Source organism: Triticum aestivum, chromosome 4A (assembly GCF_018294505.1).
Source record: "Triticum aestivum cultivar Chinese Spring chromosome 4A, IWGSC CS RefSeq v2.1, whole genome shotgun sequence".
NCBI classification, from domain to species: Eukaryota; Viridiplantae; Streptophyta; class Magnoliopsida; order Poales; family Poaceae; genus Triticum; species Triticum aestivum.
The window spans coordinates 659,246,673-659,252,821 of NC_057803.1; the positions used below are offsets into that span (position 1 = coordinate 659,246,673).

At 40.5% G+C, this 6,149-nt stretch overlaps 1 long non-coding RNA gene across 1 annotated transcript; it reads right to left on the bottom strand.

The window, feature by feature from the left end:
- Positions 1-676: 676 nt before the first annotated feature.
- LOC123082938 (uncharacterized) lies at positions 677-4,136 on the bottom strand. Its single transcript, XR_006439159.1, has 6 exons — positions 3,442-4,136; positions 3,278-3,365; positions 2,734-3,158; positions 1,788-2,631; positions 1,548-1,695; positions 677-941 (listed from the first exon to the last, which is right to left on the bottom strand). It is a non-coding gene; the product is annotated as an uncharacterized lncRNA (long non-coding RNA).
- Between the last annotated feature and the right edge of the window lie 2,013 nt (positions 4,137-6,149).

Here is a 6,149-nt window from a genome sequence, read left to right on the forward strand (position 1 = left end):
CAGGTGGATCCAGATGGCCGTATCATCCTTCAAAGGGGTGTTGTAAGTGTGCAATGCGAGGGAATGCTCACCGTTTCGGTGGAAGCCTACTCAAAGACAGGTGTTCGTCATGCAGACTGCGTTGAATTCAGGCCCAGAGTCTCTCTTACAAGTAAAGGTACTTGCAACCTTGGATTCTGCAGGGTGAAGTTTATTGTTGGTTGGTCCTATATCTGCAACAAGGATGATCTGATGTACAGTGGCAACTGAGCTGAACTGCATCTATATCTAGTGTTCCCATATCCCAGTAGCAGCATGTTAAGCCTGTCGAGGAGCTAATTATGTGGTAGTGTAACAAGTGTGCAAACTTTTTGAGACTATTTACAAGTCGTGTTTGGTCGAGTGCCAGTGGCAAACTGTGGTTGAGTTCCTAGAATCTTCTGAACACCATGCTTTTTAGCTGTTTCGGCCAGTCTGTATGCTCTACTTTGTTGTTCTGTTATCGTGAGATGGTAGAACCAACTTTTTCTTACATTTGAGACATATATAAGAACTAGTAGAAAGCCCGTGCGTTGCTACGGGCCTTTTAAATATTCTTTTCTGATTGCATATACATATTTAAAAGATGGTGAGATTTTGGCCCCTTCCAATATGTCGCCATGGACGCTTGTTGATGGATTGTATTTGAATGCCGGACATAACCGTTCTTCCATTTTATTGTACTGCACACATTAACTTATGGTGACTTGCGTTGTAGTACAAATTAAGTACAACACATGGACAAATATTGTACCAGGCATCTTCTAATTATCAAAGGTTCCAATTATGGACATGGGCGGATGCCATACATAATTCAGGCGCGTTGCAATGCTGATTTCGTGCTTGAAGTGTTACTACCTATCAGTTATCGAGACAATTGTTGGAAGGACAGCTCCATCCTCATCATCATGTAATTGTGAAACCTGAATCAAGCAAAGGCTAGAATTTAGAAACTAACCAATTTTTGTGAGAGAACAGTGTATGGTGCGTAAAATATCATGTATGCTAATGACATTACCACATGGATTAAGAAGCAAGTAAAGTTGTATATCAAAACTGTATCTCCGCCAAAAGTTTCATCTCAGGCATACTATTAACCTAAAGGAATTCAATATTTAAAGCTTCAAAATCATAGAAAAATAGTAGGAATTCAACAACATTCGTTACAGGTTCTCGGATGAACACGACGCAACTCCAAAAGGACAAGCAAACCATAGTAGTTTGTATGAAAATGATTACCATCAGGAAAGAACAATTTTCTTGAAAATTTCCTTTTGTTGGTACTGACATGCACTTTACTATAAATCTAAAATAACATGCACTTTACTCAGATATGAAAAATTATGATACTGCCATAAAACTCTATAATTGAGCAGAAAATGCCCAAAAAGGAGTTCCCCATGTGCCTACATGACTCTTAGTTTTTAGGTATGTCACAAGCTACTTTATAAAATGTGAAAAACAACTTACCTGCTAACATTAAAAAATAGCATCTGCTATATTATGGGTGTTTGGATTACAGAGCTCACCAACATATGCATTCAACTTTACGGCTAGCATCGATGATAGGAACTCCTCGTGTGCTTCAACTCAAATCTCTAGTTTAGAACGTCCTGTTACTAAACAACTTCGTGCCACCAACATCCCTGCCACTGGAGCAAACAATAGATTCTTCACCTGAAGGTCGTCCATGGATGTTGCGTGATTTATATGTGAGGAATCATTGTCAATGGATATCAAAAAAGTTTGGGGCATCTGCCATGACGTACAAGATTGATTTGACTCGCCTTGTGCCGATCCCATCAGCAATGATGAACCGGGCGGCGACGTCCTCATGCCTCAGGTATGGCGATGTGCAAATGTCGATGGCCATCTCAGCGCCCATTTCAAGAGGTACCACAGTCAGTATAAAACACGAAGTGCGACGATATGTACAAAGAATCTGTAAGCCAAATATAAATGTATGCCTTGTACATAGCAATGACAAGTGAATAAAGCATAGAGCAAATTCCAAGACACTAATATACTTAGTTCCAACGCAAATACTCAATCAATGAGACACACAAGAAATACATCGACTGGAATAAAAAAATGAGCATTATTTCTGGACATGATTGGCAATATTCCCCTACCTCCCCTTCAATTTTTAGAATATGAATTAAGTTCTTGGTCACTGGAATTACAAGCCATATATTCAAAAATCCTGACCAATGAATCAAGCTGAATAATACGCAGCTTTAAATTGACGTCCATTCCTCCATCATCACACCAGTTTTTCAGTAAGAGTTTATATTACATCCATTAAGGTGAAGCAATGAACACAGTGGCACAAAGGTTTCAAAATTAGAATGCCGGAATAAATCCATGTATCAAAGTATTGTCCTAAGACATTGGCACCTAATAAACACCAAAACAAAATAAAGGTGCACAAGAGGCCTAAAGTGGGAAGGAAGAAAACATAAAGAAGCTTAACTGCAGTAACACATAAATAAAAGATAGTAATTATGAGATGAGAAAAAACTGAAAAATCCAAGGTAAACTGACGAACTATGGGCATGCATCTTCCTGTTTGTACCACTCATGACCCCATGCTGGCCAACTTCTCCCTCTCTCCTGCGAACCATACAAAAATCAGTACGGACAAAAGTTTGACCTTCTTTCCATTAAATACGAATTTGAGTTCAATGGTAGAACTTAGCAGAAAAAGGAATTAACCTCGTTGATTTTTCTTGTTTTGTTCTGTTATCGCTTTCGATAGTAGAGCCCGATCCATTTTTTGATAGAATGGATAAAAGGCACTAACCACACTCTTGTTGAACTTGAGAAATTGTACCATTGGAGAAAAGCAAATAGATTCATGTACAAGAGAAAAAAGAAGACTCCTTGCACACAACTGATGTGGAAACAAACTAAAAGAACCTGATAATCCATAGTACTCGGAGGTCGAACACATGAGACTGCTCTGCGGTATGCATTTGTGTCCTCAAGTAATCATAACATGAGCATCAAAATAAAGCACGACAATTACCAAACATGCCTTGCCCAGTTTGTTGTGTAGTAGGGACGACATCCGGTACTGATGGTAAATCAGACGGGAGGAAAAGCGTCGTCACGAGTAAAATCATTTCCATCGACCTTCACTGTAAAATTAATATACATTGTTCAACATCAAAAGCAGTAATTTCCTATGACTGAGACAACTCTCAAATGTATCCATAAAAAAGCTAGCAAGCAGGAACACAAATGACGATTATCTTACGAAAATTTTGCAGTTCGGATGGGCTTGAACCTGAGATCTCCGCGAGAGACACTGTGGCAAATGCCTTCCTGTGCAACCTCGTACTGACCTACACATCGTCCAAACTATCAGTATCTGCCTTGACACAACCAAGTGAACCGTAGTTAGTGCAGAAAGATTAGTACCAAATCAACCACAGGGCAAAGGAGACCGACGGTGTGGCTGTGCGATTGGTGGAAGAAGGGGCTCTGACGGCAGTGAGGTGGCGGAGCTCATCCACCGTCCATGTGGGGTCTTCCGGGTATCCTAGCCACTTCAAAGTTGAAACACATTGTGACGAATTGTTCCACTTCACTCCATGCCATAGCCTGGCACATACAGAACAACACGACGATCTCCCCCAACGCAAGCCATGAACTTCCCACCGTCCTCCCGGACACCGTCCTCGCCCTGCAATATAACCTTGCTCACGCATGACGCTGGACCCATCAACAATGGCGGTCACATGCACGAGGCTGAGCGGGGCGCACACGCCTTAGATTCACGAACCATAGGCATGCCAGGCAGGGGGACGACACTGCTGTCTTCGGCCACGATCAAGATGGAAGGAGGCGGTGTCCGACTCGGCCAGGACATGGAGATCGTGAACTTCGCCGGACTTGGCAAGGATGCCGCTATCTCTCTCATGCCGGACTCCGCCTGTACATCGAGTGGGGACACGATGTTCCCAACAAGGTCGATGACAACTACCTCAATTTCATGGCGGCCGGAGAGGATCAGGGACGATGGCCTAGATGGGGAGGCTAGCGGGGACGATGGTGCGGTAGACCAGGAGCGGCAGAGTTGGAAAATATCGCTAAGAAAGGGATCTAGGGGCAGATTGCAGCCTATACTGGGAAATAGGAAAAAAACTAAACGCAAACAGGAAAGAGATCACTACCTTCCTATCCTTGTGCACGAGCGAAGGTGCCTCCCGTTTTTCTTTTGCTTTTCTTTTAGCGTGGAAAACAAAGGAGGTGCGCAAATGGAAGGTGTGTTTTATTAATGAAAATCGGAGGGATGATTTTCTGGTCGGTGGGAGAGGGATTTCCTTCGATGGGTGGGTAACGAACGAACGACCGACCTACGGACTCGTCAATTAGGAGTAGAGATAAGAGACGGAAAGGAAAGTTATTATTTCTGTAAAAGAAGACCAACAAAATGCCGTTAATTGACTCCGCCACCCGCAAGGCCGGCCCAATAACAGGGGGTGAGGTGGACTTTTTTTCAGCCTTGTTTTTGGTGCGGCCGGGTTGGTTCCATGGTTTTTCTTTTCCTGTTTTTTCGGCTTATATTTGTTTTGGTTTCCTGTCTATTTCTTCTGGTTTTTTTCCTTATTCATTGTTTTTGTATCTAGTTTCCTTTAGATTTTCTTTTTGTTTCTTTGATCTTTTATTTTTGGGGGTGTCTATATCTCGTCTAGATGTGAAATAATATCTCACATCCAAATTATGACATCAGCAGAAATCAGCGCATGCCTAGCCCACCATGACGATCTGTTATTATTTTTGAACTGGCGCATGTCCAGCCCACCATGTCGTTCTATTATTTGTTTGTTTCTTTTTGGACCGGCAACGCTCGGCACGTCCTATGAATCGAACTCACGACCAAACAGTAGGGAACACCAGCTCCTACCTGGCCTAAAAAAGATCCACCTCCTACCAGTACAACCACTAGCTACTGTTGATTATTAGGACGCGGGAAACCTTAATAGCAACATAGTACAGCACGACATTAGATGACATTCTTGATATTTTCGATTTGTTTTTTGCAAATTGTAATTTTGTTTTGAAATATCGAATATTTTTGAAAACACAAACAATTTTGAAATTTTGAAAAGTCTTTTTAAAATGTGAATAAACTTTGTAATTCTGATCATTTTGAACAAATTCTGGTGTTCTGAACATTTTCTTCACAAACAAATTTCGAAGATGTGAACAATTTTCAAAAACCCCGGAACAGTTTTGAAGTGTGGACACTTTTGACTATAACAAACATTTTATGAAAAACATGAATACATTAGTTTATTTTTATTTTAATCATAAATTTTAAATAAAACTATTTTTGATACCATTTTAAAAATTTGACGTTTGAATAAAAATTACGCATTTCAAAAGAATGTTTGTGATGTTTAAAAAGAATGTATTATACAATGAAAAAAAAGGCTTGTAACATTCAAAGAAGTGTTCGTAACAATTTTTTAAACAAACTTCACGCATTTCAAATTTTTTTCTAGAAAATGCTTATCCAATGTAAAAAAGTGTCCGTGTATTTTTCTTAAAAGATACCATTTAAAAAATGTTTAGCTGGAGTTTGTAAAAAATGTTTACCATCTATTCTAAAAAATGCTTGGGCCTATATTTGAAAAAGTATTCATCATGTATTTAAAAAATATTCAACGTGTATTATAAAATGTTTCTCTTGTAAACAGAAAAATATATAATGTGTATTATAAAATTGATATGTATTTGAGGAAAAAATACAACTAGATAGGGGAACTGGGTTGGGGAACGAGTTGCGTGGCGAGAGTGGACATGCAACTATGTTGGGCATGAGTTGCATGGTCGGGTTCGACATGCAACTGGGTCAGGTAGGTTGTGTGGTGGGCTTGGACATGCAACTAGATAGGGGTTGGGGGCAAGTTGCTTGTTGGGGTTGGACATGCAATTGGGTCGGGCGAGTTGCAAGTTAGTTTGGACATGCAACTAGAAAGGAATGGGGAGCAACTTGCTTGAGGGTGGACATGCAACTAGGTCAGTGAGTTGTGTGTTTGGGTTGAACTTGCAACTACTACAAAAAGTGGGTTGGACCATACAAGTACAAAGACCTTAGTTGCGAGTCGAGGTTGGACTTG